This window comes from Anser brachyrhynchus (assembly GCF_964034855.1).
Source record: "Anser brachyrhynchus genome assembly, chromosome: 1".
Taxonomy (NCBI): Eukaryota; Metazoa; Chordata; class Aves; order Anseriformes; family Anatidae; genus Anser; species Anser brachyrhynchus.
The window spans coordinates 68,066,976-68,092,528 of NC_137694.1; the positions used below are offsets into that span (position 1 = coordinate 68,066,976).

The window sequence follows — 25,553 nt, forward strand, 5'->3', positions numbered from 1 at the left end:
GCCCCCCTGTGATGAGCAGTGGCCAATTGCCTATCGTTTCCCAACAACTCCATTATTTCTCCAGTGACTAAGGAGAAAAGGTCTAAGTGGTGCATATGGAGTCTGCCTCTGGAGATGGGGGAAGGGAAGGAAATTAAGAGACAAATATATAATTAGCTGCCTAATGTGAGGGACATAAAACATAGACATTTTTCATTTTGCCCCAGAGGTGACTGAGAATGTAGAACCCCTGGGTAAGAAATCAATGCACAGACTGTCAGGTAAATACATATTGAAATAGAAGTGGGGGGTAAGTTAATAGTTCTATGAGGTCATATAATAAAGTCTATAGTTCTTTCATCAGTGCAGCGAACAATGCAGTTACTGTGTTTCTCCCCTGGTGTAATAGCAAAGACGGTTGCTAGACTCCGAAAATAAATTATGCCATGCTTTATTAAATGGTAAACAGCTGTTCCAGCCACAATACAGCACATGCTAATTGAAGAATGCCTTAAGCAGTCCTATAATAAAAGGCTTTTAAGAGTTGGAGAGGAAAAAAAAGCCAGCATCATGACAGACTTACTATCATGGGTTCCCTTAGTTAAAATTCAGCACATGGGTCATTCAAGGTGAGAAGTATATTCTGAGAGAAGAACTACAGTAATGAACATTTAAGAATCATTAGCAAGCTCTTTCATGCCATGATGCTGTAGGCAAAGACGTGCTTAGGTAGGAAGTGCAGCCACAAGGTTCTCATCGTGTTTCCACGTCTTGTTTGGCTAGGAGATATGTATCCAGGAATACACAAAGCGTGTGGTAAGAATTGCTTTTTCTAAGGTGGTGACCCCCGGCCCAGAAACCTCACTGCTCGTGGGAATTACTCTAGAGATTTTGGCAGAGAATTAGAGCTGTTGTGTGAGCTGCAAAAGTACATCCATGTAACAGAGAGAGGATGTTAATTTGGCAACCTGAGCCCCTTACTGGCAAATCTTCCTGAGCACTTACAGCCCTGCACCTGGGCAGAGCCCTGCCCCTAGTGCCAGCCTGGCTCTGTCGAGCTGACAAGGTGCGCTGTGCCCAGCGGTTGTGAAAGGGGCCATTAGGAATGCTGAAGTACAGTCATTTTTTTACGTTAACAGGTTTATGATGAAAGTCGGTAGGGAATGTGAGTCAATGTTTAGATCGGGGAAAAGAAGTCTCTATGCCTGCTCCCTACACAACCCTGCTAAGTGGCCTTGCTCAAATATCCCCTCTTTGCACCTCAATTTTTCTATCTTTACTTTACATTAAAAGGACAACAGGAAGCTTGGTGTGCAAAAGTCCCTTAAGAGCCCTGAATGATAGCTACTATGAAAAATACGTATTTGTAGAAGCCACTTGCTGACGTACGCATTTGCCCAAGAATGGCATTCAGATACATGGTACTTAGACAAACAGACACCTGCTTTCTGGAAAATTGCTTGCAGACCTGAACTAGATGTGCATGCATGCAAGTATGTGTAAAATAAAAATACCAAAACTGTTCCATACGAAAGAACAGTAAGGAAAAGGGTTGTGTTTTCCCCACTCTACAACACAATAATTTCTTCCCCTGTATTTGGAATTAGTCCCTTCTGAAAACCACTGTAAGATAAGTGCTGCATGGTGAATGAGGCAAGCTTTTTTTTTTTTTTCAATGTTTGCAATAAGCAAAACGCTTAGAAGTTAGGAAAAAGGATGTGCGTCAATCCATTAGATGACATGCAAATAGTTCATTCTGTTCATAGAAAGCATATGATGCGCTTGCAAATTCATGCAACAAAGCAATGGTTTAATAGAACTGCTCATCCTATAGAAATGGAAACAGGTAAAGTTTTCCTTCGTTGGACTATGTGAGCACTTCCTTTATAAATAAAAGCTACAGTATCCAAGGTATTTCCTTTGTTGTGTCACCTTTAGGACTTACTATTTGAAGTATTCCACTGAAATGGCTATGCTCTGCGCAGTGTTCAGAATTTTAAGTAAAACCTTAAACAGTTACAAATCAAAGCATCAGGGTACTTTGAAGAAGCACATACACTATACACATCATATACTGCATGCATATGCATTGCTGCTATCTATATATCATCAACACACTTGCAAAAACATTACAGCTTTGGTAAAAAATACTTTGAGCAAAATATAAACATTAAAAAGATTATTTAAAAATAATACCATTTTCAAAACTCATATTCCAGCATATTTAGGGCTGGTTCTAGAAGTTTGCTTTCAAAATATGTCAGATCCTGAGACAAATTTCCAAAACATTTTTCTGTCACTAAGCCAGTCGTTTCAGTCAATATTGCACTAAAATAAGAAGATGTACTGATCAAATAATTTTTTGATAAAATAATAATAATAATAATACATAATAATACATAATAATGTACTGATCAAATCTTTTTTTTTTCCTCTCATTTATTAAATTGTTCTGGTTTTAAGGTATTGATATTTTTACACCTGCATCTTGTAATATAGTTTCTTCCCCACTCCGTACAATTTTTGTTCCTCTTCAAAAAAGAATGCTTGAGGAAATTCTGTGCCAATGTCTCACTCAAATTTATAATTAATGTAGCAGAAAATTATATTTCTAATTAAATAAAACTGAGCATGAATTGAGGCAAATGCTAGAAGCATTATAAACAGTATAAAGTTAGAAGACGAACAAAATCGCAAACAATGAGCAGGTAATGTAACTGCATATATTAGAAACATCTCAATTATTACATCCACAAAGGCAGAACCTAAAAAGCTGCATTTCATAAGAAGGTGTCATGTTGACATATATTGCTCATTAAAAAAGGTGCCATTTGTATATGGGTTACTGTTCTTCATATGCATGAATACTGGTAACACATTGTGGGAAAGGAAAGCCCTTGAGATTTTGTGTAGTTTGAATATTTAATGTAACAATAGTTTGCTCCCTAATAAAGAAAGGAGAGAAATTCGGAAGACTAGGACATAAATTTGCCTATTTATTCCTGTACACTGACTACAGCTGGATATTGGCACCCTCCACGTACCTCTCAAGACATGCCGTGAAAATTATGACGACTGCTTACAGTTGCTGCTCTTTAACCAAAACCACGGAGACTACAAACGAAAAGCTCCGCCTGTCCCCTTCTTTAGCGGAAAAGACGGAGCGGCTTATATAATATTCGTATATAATATATATGTGTGTACTAACCTACTAGTTATCTCTGCTTACACTCCGGCTGTCAGAAAACTGCCAGCTGTAAAGGCGATAAGGTGGGCAGTTTAAAGAAGATACTGACGCCTTAAGCTCCTTAATGTGCCAAGAATCAATCCCATGAAAGCAAACAACTTGAAAAAGGGTTATACGTATTTAGGAAATCTCTCGGCTCCCCTCGCGCTTGCTGGAGCCGGAGCTGGCGCTGGAGTTTTCTCACCCTAATGACCCCTGAAGCGGCCCGGAGGGATTGTGAAACAAGGCCGTTACACGAGGCAGCTCGCTAATTGAGAAGTTGATCGGGGGTAGAGGGATCCTGCTTTACCGCGTTAAGTGCCGAAATCAAGCATGACTGGATTGACGTCGCCAAATCACTGTCTGGAGGCCACTCCAAGCCAGGAGCAGCAGGGCTTTTCACACCTGATAGGCCCCCACTCTATCTACATCAAGTTGCATTAAGAAGGGGATGTATTACAGGAGGGGAGCCTCTGCCCCTGAAGAGCGCTGCCCGCGCCAGCTAATTGCTGCGCCGCAGCTTCCTAGGAGCAGCAAACATGCCTGGGTGTCAGAAGCACGCGCTGCCGGCTCCAGATACAGAGCCTACCTTCAACTCCCCTCCACAAAGCCCGAAAGGCTCCCTCCGTGTGAGGGAAGTGATTAGGAGAATTAATCCTTTGCTCTGCACTGAATGGTCACGCACAAAACCGCACTGCGAGAGAGCGCATCCAGGGGATGCAGGCCATTGCTCAACATCATCGTGACACGACGAGCTGTGAGGGTGCTTTGGCCTCCAGACAATGGCTCCTGAAGGCTCCCAGAAGTCCTGTCAGACAGGCAGGGATCGAGCCTTTGCCAGAGAGCTGGAGAAACTGAGTTAGGGGGCCTCGGAGCACAAAGGACAGTAAAACACCGAACTGCCAGGCCTTTCAATCACAGATTGATGCCTAACTGTCTCTTACTCTTCTGAAAATCCCCCTCATCAGCAGTTTGATCAAGGTGACAGAGAGAGCCTGGGATTTAATCCTGGCTAGGATTAACACCCAACAGTTCCTGCCCCGCAGTCCTCAGCCCGCCTTGACTTTAAAAGGGGTCAGCTCTTATTTCCATGTACCATCAGGAGATGCAGCCACAACATGGTCAAGGTTGTCTTGTCAATTTGTCTGTTACTTATGTAGAACAGAGGGCCTCCTGAACTGTTCCGAGGTAAATTTTAAACTGAGGAGGAAATATATCAGGATGTGAGCAGTCAGCCTCTGAAATTCAGTGGAGACGGTCACAGTCAAATTCTTAGGGTACCTTTTAAAAGCACAAGCAAATTTTTTTGCAAACAGCATACACTGTTGTATGATGATATGAAAGCACGCTCTATAGTAGGAGCTTCAAATCCGGACTTTACATATCTTTATATACTACTTATTTAGATCTAAAAAAAAGATGACAAAGTCAGAAGGTAGCACAATAACATGATTTAGAGGAAAAACCACTGGAGAGAGGCTGCAAGGCATTATATGGAGAATATTTCCATATTTACTTTGAAATTTCACTAAAAAACTGAGATAGCTTTTCTTTTTCAGAAAAAAAGCCTACACTTGCCTCTTCTCTGCATAAAACCATTTTTTTCCCCTGAAACACAGGGAACCTTCTGTGAAAAACATCTTACTGTGGCTTAACCACCACTGTGCTATGGCATTTTTTTTTTTGGGGGGGGATAAAATGGTGAAGAGAAAATAGCAGGGAAAAAGTCTCGAAAGTATCAATAAAAATTAACACATGAGAAATGGCATCTAGCTGTAGACCACATACTGTATGCATTGCATTACACACTGAGTATCAAATATTTTTAAATGGGGGTCATAAAATTACATCGCTAGCATAAGAACAGATAACCACAGAGATCAGGATGAAATCCTCCCCCACCTGCAATGTCCCTAACCCTGGAAAATCTTGAAAAGTTTGGCAAAAGTTGGCTTGCTCTGTTTTGCTGCCATCCCTCTGAAACAGTAGATATACCTGTTCCCTCCCCCTGCTGCTGGATACCAGATATGTCAGATTAAAAAAGCACAGCAAATGCAATGTTCCTGGGTATCATTCTGGAGGAAGGGAAATAGGAATTCGGTTTGGTTTCTACTGCAGTTACAACTCTGAGCCCCTGAAGATGAGCTGATATTGCAGCTTATCCCTTCCCTTCCTGCCGTAGCGGTCAGCCACAGACAGCGTGGCAGGCACTGCTGCAAGCACAGACAAGCTTAAGTGATGGGGAGCGATAAGAGTGCAGAAAAGTGTGAATGAAGTGATCCTGTTCCACCTAGGCATGGCAGCAGGTATATTTATCCCCCTCTGGACTATTTATGTGATATTCTTTAGGGGTGATGCAAGGTAACGAGCGACTGATGAAGTTAAAAGACGCGTGTTACTGCAGCAGTTCGAGGGAAAGGGAAGAGGTGATTCTGCGTCGGTCACTGTACTTAACGCACAGCAGCCCCTTTGCTGTCCCTGTTGCACTGCTGGTATGTGGCTAGTGCATACATCTCTGCGTGGGTTTCTGGAAGGAAGTATTTTGCCATGCTAGCAGTGGGGGGGTTCATTTTTAAAAACTGAAGTGCTGCTCAAATATGAACAAACAAGTGAACAGTGTGGGAGAGGGCACCCTTGGGAGGACAGACATGGCTGGCTGTGGGCATTTTTATGCCCTTCCTCCAATAGTGAGGTCACTTGGAGTTTGTGAGTGCATCTCCCTCTCCCTGGGGAAGCATCCTCTGCTGCAGTAGAGCCCAATCAGATCTGGCCTGCTGCCTTGATGTGCTGCTGTTCCTCCAAAAGTTATCTGAAAAATATTTGACAGACACACTCACATCCATAGCCTCAGACCGAGAGAAGTGTGGCAACACTGTGGGATTATCCCCTATTTTCCTGCTCCTTTCAGAGTCCTTTCTGTTGGTGCAGAGAAGATTTTAGGTGCTGCCAAACCAAACAGGAGCTACTATTGGTCCATGCCACCACTGGCAACTACACCAATGCACAGTTAAGCAGAGGATCACATCTTCTGTATCCCTGCTCCAGTATTGTAAACTACATGGTCCAAAAAAAAGCAACTAGAAAAATAGGAAATAGTGTGTCCTGGTTCCAGTTAGGACAGAGTTAATTTTTCCTCATAGTAGCTGGTAGGGTGCTATGTTTTGGATTAGGATGAGAAGAGCGCTGATAACATGCTGATGTTTTAATTGTTGCAGAGCAGTGTTTACACCAGGCCAAGGACTTTTCGGCTTCTCGCTCTGTCCTGCCAGCGAGCAGGCTGGGGGTGCAGCAGGAGCTGGGAGGGGACAGACCCAGGACAGCTGACCCAAACTGGCCAAAGGGGTATTCCATACCATCTGGCGTCATGCTAAACAACATATAGGGGTGGCTGGCCGGGGTGGGGGGGCCAGCTGCTCAGGGATAGGCTGGGCATCGGTCAGCGGGTGGTGAGCAATTGCATTGTGCATCACTTGTTTCTTACACATTATTATTAATACTATTATCATTATCACTATTATTATTGTTGTTATTATTATATTCCTGTCTTAATAAACTGTCTTTATCTCAACTCACCGGCTTCACTTTCCTGTTTCTCTCCCCCATCTCAGAGAGGGAGGCGGGAGGGTGAGCGAACGGCTGTGTGGTGTTTAGCTGCCAGCCGGGTTAAACCACAACATAGTGAAAAGCAAAGATGCCCTCCTCAGCCTTTCCCATCTTGTTTCTAACAACAAAACACAGGCTATTAGTTAAAATGCTAACCTAAAGTGCAGATCTTTTTTTTTTCCCTTGTTACAACTGTGTATCCCCTTGTCTTCCCCCATTTCTATCTTTACCTCATTCTATTCATTTCCCCTCATTCTTATTGCTATTTCTCTTATTGTTACCTTTCTGACAACACCAAGTCAGGCAGGAGAGTTGATCTGCTTGCGGGTAGGAAGGCTCTGCAAAGGCATCAGGCACCCTGGCCTGCAACAGAAATGGTGTGGCCACCAGGCCTAGGGAAGTGCTTGTCCCTCTGTTTTCAGCACTGGTGAGACTACACCTTGAGTACTGAGTTCGGTTTTGCACCACTAACTGCAAGGAAGATATTGTATTGTTGGAATGAGTCCAGAGAAGAGCAACGAAGGTGGTGAAGAGACTGGAAAACAAGACACATGAGGATTAGCTGAAGGAACTGGGGCTGGTTAGTCTGGAGAAGGGAGACCTTATAGCTCTCTACAACTACCTGAAAGGAGGTTGTAGCGAGGTGTCTCTTAATCTCTTTTCTAAGGTGACAAGTGATAGGATGTAAGGAATTGGCCTCAAGTTGTGCCAGGGGAAGCTTAGACTGAATACCAGGAAGAATATCGTAATGGAAAGAGTAGATAGGCATTGGAATGTGTCACCAGGTGAGTGGTAGAGTTGCCATTCCTGGGGGTATTTAAGAGATTTGTGGGCATGGCACTTAGGGACATGGTTTAGTGGTAGACTTATAGCATTAGGTAATGGTTGGACTTGATCTTGAAGGTCTTTTCCAACCTAGATGGTTATATGACTATATAACCTTGCTCATTCTCACTTGGTAAATTACATTCTTGTGTAGACCCCGACCCAACTCATCATTCTACCCAGGTTTCAGGTCTCATCTGTGACCGGAGTTAATTTTTCTTCTAACTCCAATTACATTACAGAAATGAAACATTTTGTTAACTGTAGTGAGAGTTTTCTAATGATTCCAGTCAGCTAGTTACTACAATTACTGAAGATTTAAAGAAATATTTGGCATGGAGACCATGCAACTTTAAGGCATTTTCCATTAATACATGGTCTACCCTGCCTTTCACATCACCTGTGGAGTTAGATGGAATTATAAATCCATTCATCTGCTACCTACAGCAAGACAGTAGGAAACTCTACTGCTATTCCTGTAACTTCTTTCTTGGTAGTTTAAGAGGAGAGGTTTAAATCTCCTACTATGGACCATACAATAGAAGATGAAGAAAAGGAGGAATTTTTCCCTCTTCAGGCAGCTACATCTGACTATAAGGGAGGGGACGAGGACAGGACCCCTTAGAAAGGAGCCTAGAAAAAAGATGATTCATTAATGTAGTACTAATGGCTATGAGGAATATTACTGTTTGTAATTACTGTTGTAATCATCTACCCTACCAGATCTAGTATACACATAGATCCAGGCAGCATGCAACCAACAAGAGCTGCCTAAGCTGCAGCAGTGCTTCCCCTCACACAGAGTTGGTTATTCCTCATTCCTTGAATTAAACTTGTCATGTAAATTGACCTCAGTATAAGTTGACTTTGGGGGTATTACTTGGGATTTTGAGAAACAGCCACAATTCTCAGAGTTTTCCTATGTACAAATTCTTTGGAAATCTAGTGCCAAGCTCTTGAGTTTGATGTGGTTCATTTTAGTATGAGAGGGCAAATTGAATTGATTTTGATTAAAGAAAACCAAAAATTATCCTCCTTACAGGCAGGCACGTAAAGGGGAAAATAATAAGGCCAAAGCCCTTTATGCTATATTTTAATTGAAGCTGGAGAAGTATTAATCAGATAGCAGGGAGACATTTCAGCACAATCAGTTACAGCACAGAAGATCTGAAGTACACCCAAGGCCAATTTTGCAAGACTGGACAGACAGCAAGCCGTGCAAACAAATGCTGTGGCAACTTCATGCACAATTCCAGTCTACCCTTTTAGACCTGACAGTCTACTAGTGGACTAGACATAGATGCACTCGGCATGCAACCATCACTTGGCTGGAATTTGTTTGTCTGCTGCCCCATGCAAGCAAAGGCCACTCTTTCTCCATGACACCACCCAAAAGTTCCATGAAGAGATTTTCCACTATTCATTTAGAAGTATTAAACTGACCTGAAATTATTGAGGGATTACTCGTACAGAAAATGGCCACAAATCCTGTAACATATACCCTACATACCTGCTGGAAAACCTATATGAGTAAGAAGTACCTTTTCTGACTGGCTAAGCTGACCAAAAAGGCTGCTGGTAGAAAGAGAATAGTACTTTTAAAACCCATGTTTGTACAAACATGGATTTTCCACTTATGGGAGGCTGTTTTATTACAATGATACAGTATATTCCTATTAGGAGTATTTTGCCAATATTGTATGTCAATATTCCTAGATGCGCAAGTTTTCATAGTGTTGAATATTCCTTAGTTTTATGAAGAAAAGATTGCAGACTTCAGAGGGATGAATCACATCCACATTGATTTCCTGGATCAGACCACGTGTTACTGCACTGTAAGAGTCTGCCTAGAAAAAAACTGCAAAAATTTAACCAATGTCTGAAACCAGGGAAAAGCGCTTTTTGCTAATGAAGAAACATGCTTGCTAACTAGTCTTTACTTAGCAAGTGTTTTTTATTTTCATTTAGAATGTTCCTATAGGCCTATTAGATTACCCTACTCTTAAAATAATTAAAGTATGTGTTAATTCTCTAAGATAACTCATTCCAGAGATTATAAAATATAGGAAAAATAAAAACAAAACAAAAAAACACAGTCTGGAAGTCTGGATTAATATGTTACATATTATGGCTAGGGATGTTTCCTGTAGATCATTGCTCCATATTTCCATATTTTTTTTTCCATAATATTTTCTTTTATTTCAAAAACAGATTCTTCTTTTCAACTTTTGATTGGAAACAGTTGTCCAACAAAGAAAGTGTTTCAAATTAGACCACACATCATTTTTACTTATATAATCACAACACCTATGAGCAGATTTAAAATTCAAGAATTAGCAAATACTTCAGAAATACTTCATACTGCATGACAGAAATTCACATTTACAGCTGAATTTGTTTCAATGGTGTAAATAGCCCTTTTATAATCACTGAATATCTCCAGACAGCTCAACTAAAATGTTTCCTGGCACAGACATCGGTTGGAAAGAGCCACTCTTAATTAAATATTGCACACTATCCTTAGAATGACATTTTTTCTAACAAGAAATAAGCTTATGCATCCATACCTTAAGCTATAGGTACCACTATCAGATCATCTTGATTTTAAAAAGATATATATACATACATTATATATGTATATATTATTTTATATTGGACAAAATTCCATTTAGAATTTTGCAATTTCTTACATTTAATCAGCTAACTGTAAGCAGACTAGCAACTGGAACATATCTAAGTTATCTGTCAAATTCATCATCTACTAAGAACACTGGAAAAAGAAAGGGAAGAAGGAGAATCACAGATCAAGTTGCAAATATGATTAGCATACTTATTGCTCTTAGAGAAGGTGATCTAACACCCACTGAATTGAATAGTAATGATAAAAATACGGTTTTCTTTTTAAGGTGTTGTGGGTTGGTTGTGTCATGTCCCCACCCCCCGGCATCATCAACATCCCTAAGTTTCAGTGAGGTAGTAAAGCATTTAAAGTTAGGCAAAATTTTGGCTCCTTGTGCCCGACCTCTCCCCCTGAACGTGCTAATTTTTTTAGATGGGATTAGGAAGAGTAGGAAAGCCATCTTCCGGAACAGACTGAGGCACGACAATAATCCTCTAACTGATCATTTACAGCACTAAATAAATAGACACAAGTCATTCTGCAAGTCCTTTCTTTTATTGAGCTATGGCAGAAGCAGCCACAGAGAAGTGTTGTATGGGGCTTATGCTCTATCGAGATTTGGTGGGGCAGTTTCCCGTGGAGCCACGATTACAGCACTCATGGAAACACACAACGGACTCAGAAATATCACCTCCACACAAGTACTATCTAGCATATAAAATAGATTCACAGTAAGAGCTCCCCGTTTTATAAGGGAAAAAGCTTGTATTGCTATACCGTATCACTACATCATAAGCATTTCTCCAATAAGTTGTATAAATTTTTAATCAAGCAAATACTCTTATTGAGCCCTGTAGGTTCACTTGTACTAGGAAGATTTGCAGGACTGACACCAAATGAACAATAGTCATAATCCTCTTTCTCGTTTGCACACGTGTGTGTAGAAGCGGAGCATATCTACATTAGAGGAAAAAAGCCGATCAGAAGAAAGCAAAAAACACATCTGAAATAATTTTTTGTATTTTTTTTTAGAACTGCACCACAGATCATCATCTTCCACAAATTCAGCTATTGTTATTATAACCATGGGTCTCCTACAGTAACTTATCTGGCCTTACAGAACCAGTTGTGTAGCTTTCTGCAGCTCCTACACTACTTAAGACTTGACCATCGTTTGTTACCTCTCCTATGGAGGCACAGCAAGGGCTCCAAACAGGTCTCAGTAACGTGTCTGGCACTATTCAGACACAGCACCATTGCTGAGAATTTGAAAACCACGCACAGGACAATCAACAGGGGAAAGCAAAAATAAAAATAAGGAAAACATAGGAACGTGATCAAAGAGAAAGAGTTCTGATTGGAGTGGTAAGCCCTGTGCACTGCAGATCAGCAGTTTAACCATCTATAAGTTTTAAGTTTCAGGACGGTTTCTACGGCTATCTTCAATGGCAGTTCTTAACCAATATTTGCATTTTCTCCTTCCCAGCAGCTACTCAGCCCCTGAAAGTTAAAAGATGTTAAAATACATCAGGAATGCGTGTTCACGTGTTCCCCTTGACCGCTGGTTTCAAGTTCATGTCCAATTTCACAATGAATCCATTTACTTTCTTTTCTTTTTTTTTCCTTCTCAATACTTATTTGGGCTGTTTTCCAATGATCGCTGGAAACTTCTCCTTGTGGTAGAGTGGTTCAACAGCTGGCCAGATGTGAGACTGCTAAAAAGTATAACTGCTACTTTTAGAGAAGGGGCAGTCATTTTAACTTAGACAGGTGGCCTTCTCAGCTCAAGTTGGAGGAGGTGGCCAACAGCCAGGCATCTGTTCTTTTAAAGACGATTTCAGCCCAGACAAAGTTCATTCTGAAACTGGTCACTGGGGAAAACCAGAAGGCCAACTTAATGGAACACCACAAAGGTGTTTTTTTTTTTTTCTTTTCCCTTTTTTTTTTTTTGGTGTAATGTATGTGTTTTATCTGTATCACAAAGAGATGCTATGTTATTATAAACTGAAGTCAAAACCAGTTCCTTCTAGACTTTGGAAAAACATTATGCAAGTTCAAATCAATAACCCTATCTAAATTCCCTTTCTTTGAGGTTTCATCCAAAAACATGGGTATTTTGTGGTTATATTCTAATCAGTACTTCACCTATAGGGATCACTACTAAAAAGGAATCTCTTCATAAAGAGGCAGAAAGCACCAGTCACCAAAAAATGTATGTTTTCTTTAAAAAAAAAAAAGTTTTTGCGAAAATCTAAAAATTCACTGTTTGCACAGTGCATGTGTGTGGTGGGGGAGAACAAATTAAAAGCAAACAAACAAAACTACAGTTGAAATTATATTAAAATACTTAATAATTACAAAGCAGAATGGAACACCCACACATTGCAGATTTCAGAACCTGAAAGTAAAATTGACTACAAAACCCAAATTGGCTTTTTTGATTTTTATCACCCTAATCTGTGAGAAATGTAAAAAGAAAACAGAGGAAAAGTATTAATAGCAAAAGAAAACTGGATTTGAGACTTACGTTTGTAATAAATCGCTTGCAGCAGAAATATTTCTTTGCGGTGTGCACTACAACTGAAATTTGGCACCACCTCTTTCAAACGCTGTTGAAATCTCATGTAAAATGAATATTTAGCTTCAATAATAATTTATTATCTTGAAAGTTTAACTAGTATTTACGCCTTGATACTGCAAAAATACAAGTGATGTTCACCCACTGCCATAACTTATTACAATTATACACTTAGAAACTTCTCCAGGTTCAGAGACCAGAATTCAGAAGTCTGCAGAGGAGAACTCCTATACACACCTTGAAGGGTACATATAGGCTTGCAACATTTGAGCCAGAGGGGGTGGAAGGTGTTGTAAACAATTAACTCTTACCAACAGCAAGTGTTATATTATTATTGGCGAACTTCTGGAATATGTGTTCTTGGATAATTATTTCAGTTATTTTTTGTACTGTGGGGAATACGTTAATCATACCGTCAGCACCGTAAAATGTTCCTTTAGTACCTAAAATGAGGCTGTTACAGGGGGGAGTGAGAATAACTGAGAACAACAACAAAAAAACAAAACAAAAAAAAACTTTTCATTAATTTGATGCGAAAAAGTTTCTTCGTGCACCATTATGACCATTTATTATTTGTACTTGTACCTAATGATCAAACACAGCAAATGAAAAAGAGAGCATTTCCCTCCTGTTTTTCTATATAAAATAAGGAGCATCAGAGTAACTGTTCACTGTAAAAAAATGAAGTAATACACATTCAATTGCTCTTTCAAATAAATCCTTATATTCCTCTCATTCCCAGGAAAGATTTTGGTTTGAACACAGAAATAGTGTGATATTGTGCAGGGATAAGGAGCAGCCCCAAAATGACCCTATCATCTCCTATTTTAAGGGTAAAAACGAGTGACCATATCTTCACGAGAGGTTCCCAGAGTTTCAAAAAGTCTCCAAATAAGGAGCTGGCTCCAGAGCATGCTGCCTGTTAAATCTGAAAGCTCTTTGTGTATTAATGACATTTGCTTGGTCTGAAAATCACATTTGTACAGCCAGGATACCAGTGCTGGCACCACCTTTATTAGACTACCCACATACTCCAACATCTCCACTCATAAGCTGAACCATGCTCAGGAGAGATCTTTCAAACTCTGAGGGCTCAGACATGCACATCTGTACACTTGACTGAATCTATCTGTTAACAATATAAAACTGCTTGTCTACCAGGATTTTCTGCACAAACCAAACAATTGCCATTTACCTTTTACTGTTTGAGAACTTTCCTTCCCAATGAACACAAGTTGTGATTTTGGTAATTAATTGCAAAATGAAAAAAAAAAAGAGGTTTGCCAGTGCTCCAGACACTGAAGCACATCACAAATTAGCAATCTGCAATTAGAAATTTGCATTTAAGAGATGAGAAGGAGCAAATAAATTCTAGATCAAAATTAGTGTCTAACAATTTGACCACCATTAACTTAAAGCAAGCGTCTGACGATTTGCCCATACGTGGCTAGTCAGTTAAATACAATATAGTATTTGCTCACATCAGTAAACAGTTGATCTCAATGTGCTTCTAAAACCACAGAAAAATATGAAGAAATGCACAAACTGATTCAAATTAAGCAGGTCTCACTATTCATTTTCTGAAAAGCACTGGGCGTGCCTTGCATCCAAAGGCAACAATTTGTTGTGCACTGTAGTGTTACAGTGCTCCACATCGTAAGTGTTTAAAAATCTGAGGCATTCCTAAAATGTTTCACTTAAACATTTCTGCAATAATATCTTATTAAACTATTGCTTTTATTAATTTTCTTATACACTAGAGACCAAGGGATGCAAGTTTGTTTTTTTCTTTTCTCTTTCCTCCCTTCTATATATATATTTTTAAACTTTGCCTACTACCAGCAAATAAACTCTCTCTCTTTTTTAATAAAACCATGGCCTTGAGTTTTGGCCCCTTAATAGTAGCCTACATGGTCGACTACCCTTGGTGTTAAATTTTCTTAAATTGTATTTCTGTCAGTATATCATTTTTTTAAGCAATGGACCCTATAATAGCAAGCTCTGTTCTGTCAGGAGTACATTTTAACAGCATGACACAAGTATTTTTCACTACGGGAGACAAACAATGATATGTATTACATGCAGTAAACATTGCCTTTGGTACATAGGGTTCTCTTAGCATTCATCTGTCTAAAATTTCATTGTGTCCTGCACAGGGAAAAAACCCTGCCTCTCATTAACTATTGCCGAGGGCTGTAGGTTTGCAAAGTGCCAACAATGCATTGTCACATTTCTCACAAAACAAGGGCTTGATTGAATATTACAAGAATGGTGGAAACCCAGCAAGGTGGATTAGGGGATATTTTAATACTAAAAACAAAATTACAAGCCTTTCAGCGGGCTGCTTAACTAACAATCTTGTAACCAATTTTTTCCTTAAAATAAGTCCCCTCCCCACAAAACAAGCAGGAACAAGAACTTTATGAAATAAAGGTGTTCTCCACTTAAAATAATAGGGTCCTGGCAAGAGGAAAAGAAAAATGGCATTTTTTTCTGTGTGAAATACACCCAACTGCAATTTTACAGCATGAGGACCGCAGTGGCAGAAGTTCCAAAATTCTCGGTAAATTTACATAGTGGCTGCAGTTTGATAGTTAATCAGATCATTATAGTTACCTGGAAAAACAAGTTTTCCAGTGCTGATGCACATGAAGCGCCCTTTAGCTTCAAGGGACCACCCTGGAGGATCTCTCTTCTGTTACATCTTTGCCATACATTGCGCGGGTGTATGTGACCTCATGCGAGCCATCTGCAGTGGGGTCAGCATCTCTTTTTGTGAATCAGAATCAGGGAGTGGGTTTATAAACAGCTCAATGCTGGCACAATTCTTCCTTGATTCAAAAATCAGCAGGAGCACAGAGCACTCAAACCTCATCGGCTTTGCTGAACCCTGAAGTGACTTTCCTCCAGCACCCTATACTATAAGCACTGTAAATGGGTAGTGTGCAGAGAATTATTTGGAAGAACAAATCAGTGGAAGTACAAAAATTTACTCAAATGCATAAGTTATGCATTATTTACTTGTTAATTGCTCCTGTTAAGAAATATGTTTTTTTTTTCCCTTTGGAATAGAGTCATCACAATCACAAAACAAGCAGGGTTGACTTAATTTTTTAGAGGCTTCAGGTAAACTCACTGCTCCACAGAAACATCTTCTATGGTAGGCAAATCATTCCCAAGATCTGAGCTGCCTCTACTGTACGAAACGGAACAAGACATTTTCTCAGCCGTAGGGGAGCCAAAACCTGAGGCATAAAGGCAGAAATAATGCAGTCCCAGGTCCAAATTTAAGGCAAAACTTCCTCCCTCAAAATGAGGAAAGGCTTCTTAGCTCCTGAGAATTACTGGAAAGGGATTATCACAAACACTGATTTAAAAGTAAACTGAAAATATCTTGGTTAGATCTTCTGGGCTCAAAGCACAGAAGACATCACCACAAGGTGAAGCAGCAGTTTATGCAGAGGATAATAAGGTTCAAGCAAACAATGGGTGGAGCTGGGGAGGGAAAGAGAATTGCTGGTAAGCAAATATCCTTTTAAGAAGTGACAAGATTTCTTAAAAGGCCATTACAGAAATTACCATGGATTTCCACTTCCCAGGAATATTTTAAATTAACGTGCTGGCATACAAAATGTCCAGTGGATTGATCAGGAGAGGCAGACGCATGAGTGTTTATCCTAGGCACATTGTTCGTTTTGCATCTAATAACTGCTGGATGTTGCCGCAGTTGTTTAACGGGCGGGGATTTTAAAGAAAGAAATTTACAGCTGTTTCAGGGAGACAGAGAAGAGATCATTTGCTCTACATAGCCTTCAGAAAAGAAATACAGAGAGTAGCTGGCACTGGTAAACACTGAGATTCCTTGCCAAAGCCTGTAGCCTTATGATATTCTCTATGCATCTCCTCAGCAGAGCTGAAGAAGGTTTGGCTGGAACAAGATTGCTTCTCACCAGCAACATCTGCTACAAGATCTGGAGATCTCTGTCATAACAAAGCCTGTTTTCAGATTCTTGCCCTCCTGTAGGTGCCGTGTGCCAGCTGAAGGGACTAGAACAGGATAAATAGGCTCTACTGGCCCTGCATCCAGCCAGGGGAGAATTTCTCTGAGAACAAGGGAAAGTGACCATAATCCCCCTTCCAAGGGCCCATCTTACAAATGCTGCTTTGACAAAACCAAAGGATGGTTCACGGCAGATATTTTGGATAGACCTATCAACATTATGCTGAGCTCCTTTGGCAGCTGAAGCAATGCGGGGCTGTAAAGTTCAAAAATAACTTCCAGAGTCTCAGGCTGAAATTTTGGCATGGCATGGGATGGTGATTGCTGGCCTTTTAACTGTTTCCTGAACATTCTGTCTGCCCTCCAAGAGGAGCTCTCTGGGGAGGTTCCTACCATGGCTTCCCTCATCCTGAGGGAGAATGGCCAAGTAACTGAAAATTAAAGCCTGGGAATGAACAGAAAGGACAAGAAGCTAAATGGTATTGCATGGCCATCAGAAAAAAAGCACTAGAGTCCTAAGGAGAATCTGGTACACTGTGAGCTCAATAAATATTCCCACATTGACCATTCTGTGATTTGGTGATTTCTCAGAGGCCTGCTACACAGAGCCTTCCAGGTGCAGAGCTTGTCTTTGCTCATCATGACCACTATGTTTCTGCACAGCAATCTGACCTCTCCCACCTCCTTACAACATGGAGGGGAGAGTTGCAGCTGCTCATCCCTCTGTACAAAGAAACCTTAATGAAAGCACAGAGTATTTACCCGGAGTGTTCCTACCAGGGGTCTACAGACCGTATCCAGCTTCCTCCTTTGCCATGAAAGGGCACCTCCCGGAGCAGGGGATGGGTGGCCTGCCACCTGCGGAAGGCCTGCCTGCTTCCACATAGCCTGGCTTTGCAAGGGGGGTGCTACGCCGCCCAAGAAGTCTCTCAAAGCTGGGATGCAGAGCCTACCATCATTTTAAAACAAACAACCAACCAAGTAATAATCCAATCCATTTACATTTCTTTATTTCTAAAGAATGCAACATCACGACATCAGTAACAACTCTGTCCTTAACATAGCTGGTCTCTAAGGCCTGGCAGGTAATTAGGATGCTTTCTTCCCTGAGAGTACAGAAAACCCTGAAAACCCACTACGGGCACATGGAGAGTAACTGCCATGTAACTCCATCAAACAAGATGCTGCAGAGTCTGGAGTCTTGTGTATCCATCCACTCCAACTCTGCTAACAGATACAGTAGGCCAGGCTAGTTTCAGCATCCACAGGTGACTTTGATAGACAGGTGACTTTGTCTTGTCCCCTTCTACCCCTCCCCCCCCATCTTTTACTACAGCAATTAAAGATTCATGTATTTACTACAAAGCTCCCTAAAGCAGATGAAAAGATGAAAAATACTCATAAAAATGTACTTAAATCACCTCACTTTCAATATATCATCCTAAACACTTCACACAACTGCTGGAAAAGGTGTTGGCTAATCCTTAATAAATGCATGATGGGTAAAAACAGAAGCAAACTTCACGTGCTGCTCACAGCTCTGTATGTAAAACTAGTCCTCAGCTAGTGCTAGCAAAAGACTTCAGTACGTACATTGAAGACAAAGACCTGCTCACCTTCCTTGAGCATCAAGCTAATAACAATTGGAGAACAAGGGGGAGGATAAAACATGCTGCATCTTGCCATAGTCATTACTGTGTATCCTCCAGTGTCCTCAGACATATTGCTCCTTTTCTCCAACACCTGACACCGTTCCTCCCCACCGCAAATGTTGCGTTAAGCCTTAATAAAGCTCCAACATCCATCGTTAAAACTCACAAACTTAAAATTCTGTGCTTTGGTGCAAGCAGAGACTCAGCTTGTGTGACTTTTTGGAATCACTGCAGCAAGTCGTGAATGATGTATGAAATGAAAAATCCCTGCTCACTGCACACAATTCAGATAGTAAAATCTCCCTGGAGCATTAAAAAAAAAAGCACTTAAACATGTCATTTTATTTTTGTCCTGTGCCAGAAGACTCCCTCACCTCTCCCCAAGAACATGCAGACACCTCAGCTATCACCAGAGAACAAGCAAGCACACTTGGAGGTAAAGTAGATCAGCTGTATTCACACAGTGTTTCCAGGAAAGGATACAGGGACCCGGAGCAAACCAGACAATTATACTGGTGCCATGTTCAGGCCTCTCTCCAAACACACTTTTTGTCTCATTTTTTAAAGTAATATCTAATCTCATCAGCCTGACTCTTTAACTTGATTGACCTTTGCAGATTGCATTATAGAAGCAACAGCAGCATGCTCAATGTAGTTAGGGGCATGAGAAGAAAAGTTGATGTAAATATGTTTGTGACTAGACATCATTTATGTTGGGACAAATAGCAATGTGCTTCCACTTTTCTTGTCCCAACACTCTCACACACTTATTAATATTCAAGCTTTCATTCTTTCTTGCTTGTTTACTGGAACTTTCTACCCAGCCTGCCTTTTGGTGCTGACCTTTTAAATCTGGCAGATGAAAACATCTACTGCCATAATTTGGCCATCTTCTGACTAGCTGCATTCATCTGGCGTCTAGTTAGTGCCTGTTATATTTTCCCTATCCTTATTATGGAGGAGCTGCTAGAAAATGATAGGTTTTTGTTGTTGTTTTCTTTATTTTTTTTTTTTGACTAGAGCAATGCAGAACACATAGAAGAGTTGGGTTACTCCCAACATGGATTGCTTCCTTACCCAAACTTCTGCATGTGATGGACAGCCTTGGTTCACCCACACCCACATTCAGAATGACAGTGGCTATCCATAATTAATTTCTCATCGAAATTACTCAGTTTGGAACATACAAATTCTTTCCCAAGTGCTAAAAAGTGGGGACTTGTCCAGTTTGCTGCTGGTCCCTTTGAGCACAAGGAGGATGGAAAACTGACAGGAAGACTGCAAATCCACGGAAGAGTGATCTGCCCAGATGCAGCTGTCTTGGTGACTGCATTTAGATTTAGGAATAGAAAGCAGGGGTGTGATCTAACGAGAACTGACGTCGTCTTCTCGTGACAAGTTTTCTTAAATTTGTAATTTAATAATTATTCTTCCCAAAATATTACTGATGAGGAAGGACAGTCGCCTACACCAGTGTCACATTTCTGTCATCTCTGGCATTTTGAAATTTCAGAGAAAGCAGGAAAAAAGTGCAGCCATTAACCCTTTTGCTTTTCTAGCTTTTTCATACAAAAAGTAGAGCCATACCTACTTACACCCCTCATGCACAGCAGAAGGAGAACAGGACTGGACCACTCACCAGATACAGGCAAGCGAAGCATAGGCAGGCAAGAACTTTGCAGCACATCCTCCACCCATCAACATCAGCGTATTCAACAAGCAATACTGCACTGAGACTGAATTACCACTAACTGTATGATTTTTTTCCTGAGGCGATCCAAGAGGCAGACAACAAATACACTGGTAATGTCTGGTCTGTTCCTCCTATCAGGACATCTTTGGATGTCAGCACTCACCCAATCTGGAAAACAAGGTACTGCTAGAAGCTAATGTAGTGCATGGGCTACAAAACTCTGCTCTTTGTTGCTCTTTCCTCAACAGACAGCAGGGTCCGTTAGATTTGGTTTCACAATAGGTCACCTAGAGCTTAGAGATATGAAGAAGCAGCACTTACATCATGCGTGGAAGAGTGCTTCAAAGTTTGGGAGGTAAAAGAATTGGTTCTGAAGAGCCTTGCAAGGAGAGGAGTTGCCAGGCTTTCATTGATGAAATCACACCTCTCCACTTCGGGAAGATTTTCTGGGAAGCTGAACATATTTGCAATCATTTTCTTCATTTATTTCCTCCCCATCCCAATTTTCTCTTTTTCTAGGGGGAGATGGATTGACAGTATTGCACAAATAAGCCAAGCTTGAGGCGTGTAGGAGCTGGTGGCAAGAAATAACCTTCTCCAGAAAGCACACCTTAAAACTAGAAGGATCAGCTTTTGAGAAGAGCTGGACTTGAGTGAAATGGAGTTGAGGTGGTTAAAATAAAAGCATCAGGAAAAAAAAATAGAGGTTTTATGTCTGCTAAAATAACCTTATACCTATACTTATATAAAATAGATAAAAAATACTTTTTCAACAGATCGAAAGGAAAACTGTTTATCTGCCAACATAGTAAGACTCCCTGATTAATAATAACATTATGTAGAATAGTTGGTTCCAGAGTTATTTGTTCAGACTCAGTAAATTCCTATTGAGACTGATAATCTGACAAATTATAGTAAATTTTGCAAATACATACTAGCTTCAGAGTAAACCTCAGGGGTCTGTTAGTAGAGAAGGTATATTTGTATAAGGAGGGAAAAGAAGTGAAAGCAATCAGCTGCTTCCCATAGCAAGAAGCTGTACTTCTTGTGATTGCCTTCCAACTATTCCTCGGCCAAATTGTTAGAGAACTCATAATGGCCAGCACCACCTAATGCACACATTTCAGATGTGCTCTTTGGAATTTTATCTTATTTTTTTAACCTATAATTATCAGCTGAGAACCTACTTAAAAGATATGTAAGAAACAGGAAGAAGGAGTAAGAGAAGATACTGTTGTGGATATTACAGAAAAGCGATCAAGCTGTGCTGCAGCTGGAGAAAGACAGGAACTGGGACTCTAACAGGGACACATCAGGGATAGTAATGAAAGGCCTCACAAAAGCTCTGAGGAGGCCCGGTGGCTGGATGTGTGCTCATGAAGTGGCCATTTCTCGGCTTTGCTCACTGAATCTTTCTTACTAGCGGATCACTCTGCATTACAACTGAGTTAGGTAAGGAGGTGCTGGGGGAAGCGCTCTTGTCTGACTTCATGCTACAGCAAGGCTCATTAAAAACAGAATATTTGCTGCAATGTTTGCAGCATTTCCTGTAGGTCTTAAGATTGTTTTAATAAATGAAATTCTGAGCAGAAAGAGTATATCTTAATTTACTTTTTAGTGCTCCCTAAGTATTCAATGTCATACTGATTTTTTTTAATACTATGTGGAGCATAAAAATGCATGAATTTAACATCTTAATGCAAATGAACACATCCTTCCAGAAGCCTGAAGCTGCTAAGTACACAGCACAGGTTCATTAGCACAATTTCGGAACATGAGGAGAAAATGAATTGAGAACCCAAGACTCACAACCATCAACACAAGATCCTGGGGCTTTTTAATAAAGTTTTGCCCCACCTCCTACTGCTTGCTGTCTTCCCCATGAAAACTGCAGAAGGCAGAGCCCAGGAGATACCAAGGGGCTGTACAAGCCTCAAGGTAGACCCTTACAGCACCTGCCAGAAGTTCAATTTGGGGGTGGTGATGCCATAGGATTAGCATACAAATATACATCCCTTCAGTCAGAAGGGAACGGGGAGAGGTTGTTACAGATGTCAACACTTGGACTGACACCCTGGGGACATGCTGGTGCAGGAGGCGTGTGCTTCAGTAGCCGTGGTGGCCCTGCAGCCTTGTGCCCAGCCAGGAGCAGAGCCATGGACCTGGGCTTCCCCTGCCCAGGATGGGGGCAGATGGCATGCTGTGGGTGGGAATAATCAGTGTGCAGTACACTAAAAAGGAGGGCACGGCAATTTGAGGTAGGCTTTTTCAGGCAAAGCCATTCCAGTTTTAAATATTTGGCTGTGCTAAGGCACGTTTCTAAATTCATAGGCCCCGTAGGTTTCAATAGGATTATGCAGGGTACACCAAGCCAAGCATATAGTATACATTTGTAGGATTATACTAAAATAACATTAACCCTAAAGCGTTCTTAAATGTACCGGATTACAAATTAAATAAGGAAGCCAACAGAAACTAGTGCAGAACACCTGCTTGCTGAGCCTACCCACCCTCTTCTTGGCACTTTTTGTAAGGCAGGCACATTAGCCTTATAAAAGTTTCTTCAAAAAGTTTTTGTTGGTGGTGGGGATGTTTTTTCCCTGTAAACCCAAATCTTAAATCCTAGAACTTTTGTATTGTAAAATTTGTTTAATATGAATTAGAAAGTAGAAAAATTTGTTTCTTTATGGGAAGATGAATTTTTCAGTTTTCTACTATCTTAAAAAAAAAATCTTTAATGAAAATTCTGAGGAATATGGAGGTAACGGTCGTCACTACAGAAAAACAAACAAACGAAAGACACAAGATTTGTGTAGAAGTGGCCATAGTGATAGAAGATAAGACCTAAATTACTAATTTGCACTCACTGCAATTGGTACTGCCATACTTAATCTGTAATCCAGAAATCTTTTCTAAAAACTTGTCTAAAAGGCAAAACCAAGTGCAGCGATCATGACTGGAACTATTTTTATTATTGCTGATCAATTTCTAAATTCATGTATTTCTTAGAACAGATGGAATTTCAAGGGAGGTTAATTATTTAATCCATATTTGTATCAAGTTTTCTCAAACATACCTATTTCTCTTTAAGGTAGCTACAATGAAATAACATTATGAAATAAAATAAAAACAACAGTTGTTTTGCTGATACATATGGCTTAAAATTATGTTAAAAAATAAATCAAGTTTCACACATGCATTTTGCACATTTTAGTCATTATCAAGACAAAAGTTGCATGCTTTATGTGCAAGTGCTACCAAGTGCCGCAAAAGAGGTATATAAAGTCCAAAGGCTCAAACTCAAATGTGCAATATTGAAAGCAAAGATACAGGAATAAGGTGACATTTTCTACCTGGTTTAATGTAGAATCTTACTAATTAGTCCAATATATCATCAGTTACTCTATATCCAAATGTGTAACTTGACTAGGCTTATTCTCATCTCTCCAAAAATACAGAAAAGATACAGTAAAACGTCTGATCTTCTCTGCTCTCACCCCCCAAAAAGTAATTTTATCTTTGCATGTTGTGCAATTCTCACATTCATCCACTATGTGCCAACACAAGACATTATCATTTTTGCAAAAGAAAAGATGAAAAGCTTAAATTACAGTACTGCAGAATGCCACTTAACACAAGAACTGCAGGAGAATTTCCCATGGAACATCAATCCAGATCTGAAAATCTATTTTATAAAAGTAGCGATTTTCTGCTAGCAAAGAGTTCCCTTTTGCTGTATTGCATTTTGTGATAAAATAGATAAACAGTATTCACTCTAATCCTAAATGAAAATATTTTGCAGTTAATAATTGAGGCCATTGTGCTCTTTGAAAACTAGGTACTAAATACTATTCAGCTGCTAGTAGCTGTTCTGATTTAGAACTGGAAAACAGAATGAATTATGAATACCCTACACCCGCACTCCAGCATGAAATTTTAGCACATCTGCCACTAACTTCACTGATTGCCATGGGACTATCAAGATGCTTAATTGTTAGCATACATTTTAAGTCTGTCTTAACCAGTTTTACAGAACACTGGACCATGCTCATATTCCAGTCCTAGTACCTGTGTAACACAGGGTGCAGATTCCACCGTAATTTCTGCATAAATATATGGGTAAGTACAATACTAAGCAGATGTGCACAGAGGACAAGGTATTTTAGCTGTATACCATTTCATTTTGATACATGGCTTGCTAATAATCAAATCTGGATGAACTATTCATCCTGTTGCTTAAAATGTTTTATATTGTCACTAGTATGTAGTCAAAATCTTATACTACTTTGTGATTTTTTTTTTTCAAAACAGCCTTTTCTCTTTTAAAAGAGAATGTTATCTCTACTGATATCTAATAGCCATCTTAAAAACCACCAGGCATATAGAGGGTAAGTCAATTGTCCAAAGGCTAATTGATTCAGAATAAACAAGAAGCAGACTCAGGAAGGTGCAAAACAACAGTATTAGAATTTTACAGGTGCAAAATATGAAAAGCTTTTTGACAACATACACTCATTGCTTCAGATATTTGGGTCTGGAAAACAAAATTCAAGAATATTTAGGCCAAAAACAAAACAAAAACAAACAAACAAAAAAAACCAAACCCAAAACCCAAGCCTGTACCTATTATTTAGGTTATTATTATTTAGATGGCCTAAAAAGCCATCTGATATATCATCGTATGGTATCCAATGGGAAATGGAAAATGAATGACCAACACATAATGCACCTAGTAAGGTGCATCCAAAATTTACATTCTTAAGTACCGTAAAAGTCAAGACTAATTTAATTTAGATATCAAGTACTGCATATTGAGTTTTTTGGTTACCAAACCCATCATGAATGTATTTAACTCCAATGAGAAGAGAAAGCAATTCCTGAAGTCAGAAGGGCTGAAAGGACTTAATGTCTCACATTTTGATGGGCGATTCTCAATTATCTATTATGAAATTTTACATGGAATTCTATTTCCAGGTGAGCACTTTTTGCAATTTTCTGCTTGCTCACAACTATACTTTTAGGAAAAAAGATATACTTGTTACCTATTATTCAAACATTCACATTATGAAAGAATAGTATTATATCCAAGACATTTGAATAGTGCAGCAAATGCAATGTGAAAAAATTCAGAAAGATTTTTTAAAAAATCCACATTTTTAAAAATGTAGTAAGATAACCACAAAACAAAACTAAAGAAAGCTTCAAACTCCACCCCCTGCCCTTGGTAAGGAACCGTCACGGCACAGAAATCAGAACTTGTTAAAAACATCTATGTGTTAGGCAATAATAGCTAAATATTCTTCCACAATTGTACAGAGATGCATTGTTTTGTATATGCTTCTTGCCAAAAAATGCAGAAAGCTTGCAGTTAATCCTT

The 25,553-nt window shown here is 39.8% G+C and overlaps 1 protein-coding gene across 7 annotated transcripts in view; it reads right to left on the bottom strand.

Annotated features, from left to right (window-relative positions):
* Positions 1–25,553, bottom strand: part of LMO3 (LIM domain only 3) — a 65,788-nt gene that overhangs the window by 22,162 nt on the left and 18,073 nt on the right. The gene's annotated exons all lie outside the window — the stretch shown is intronic.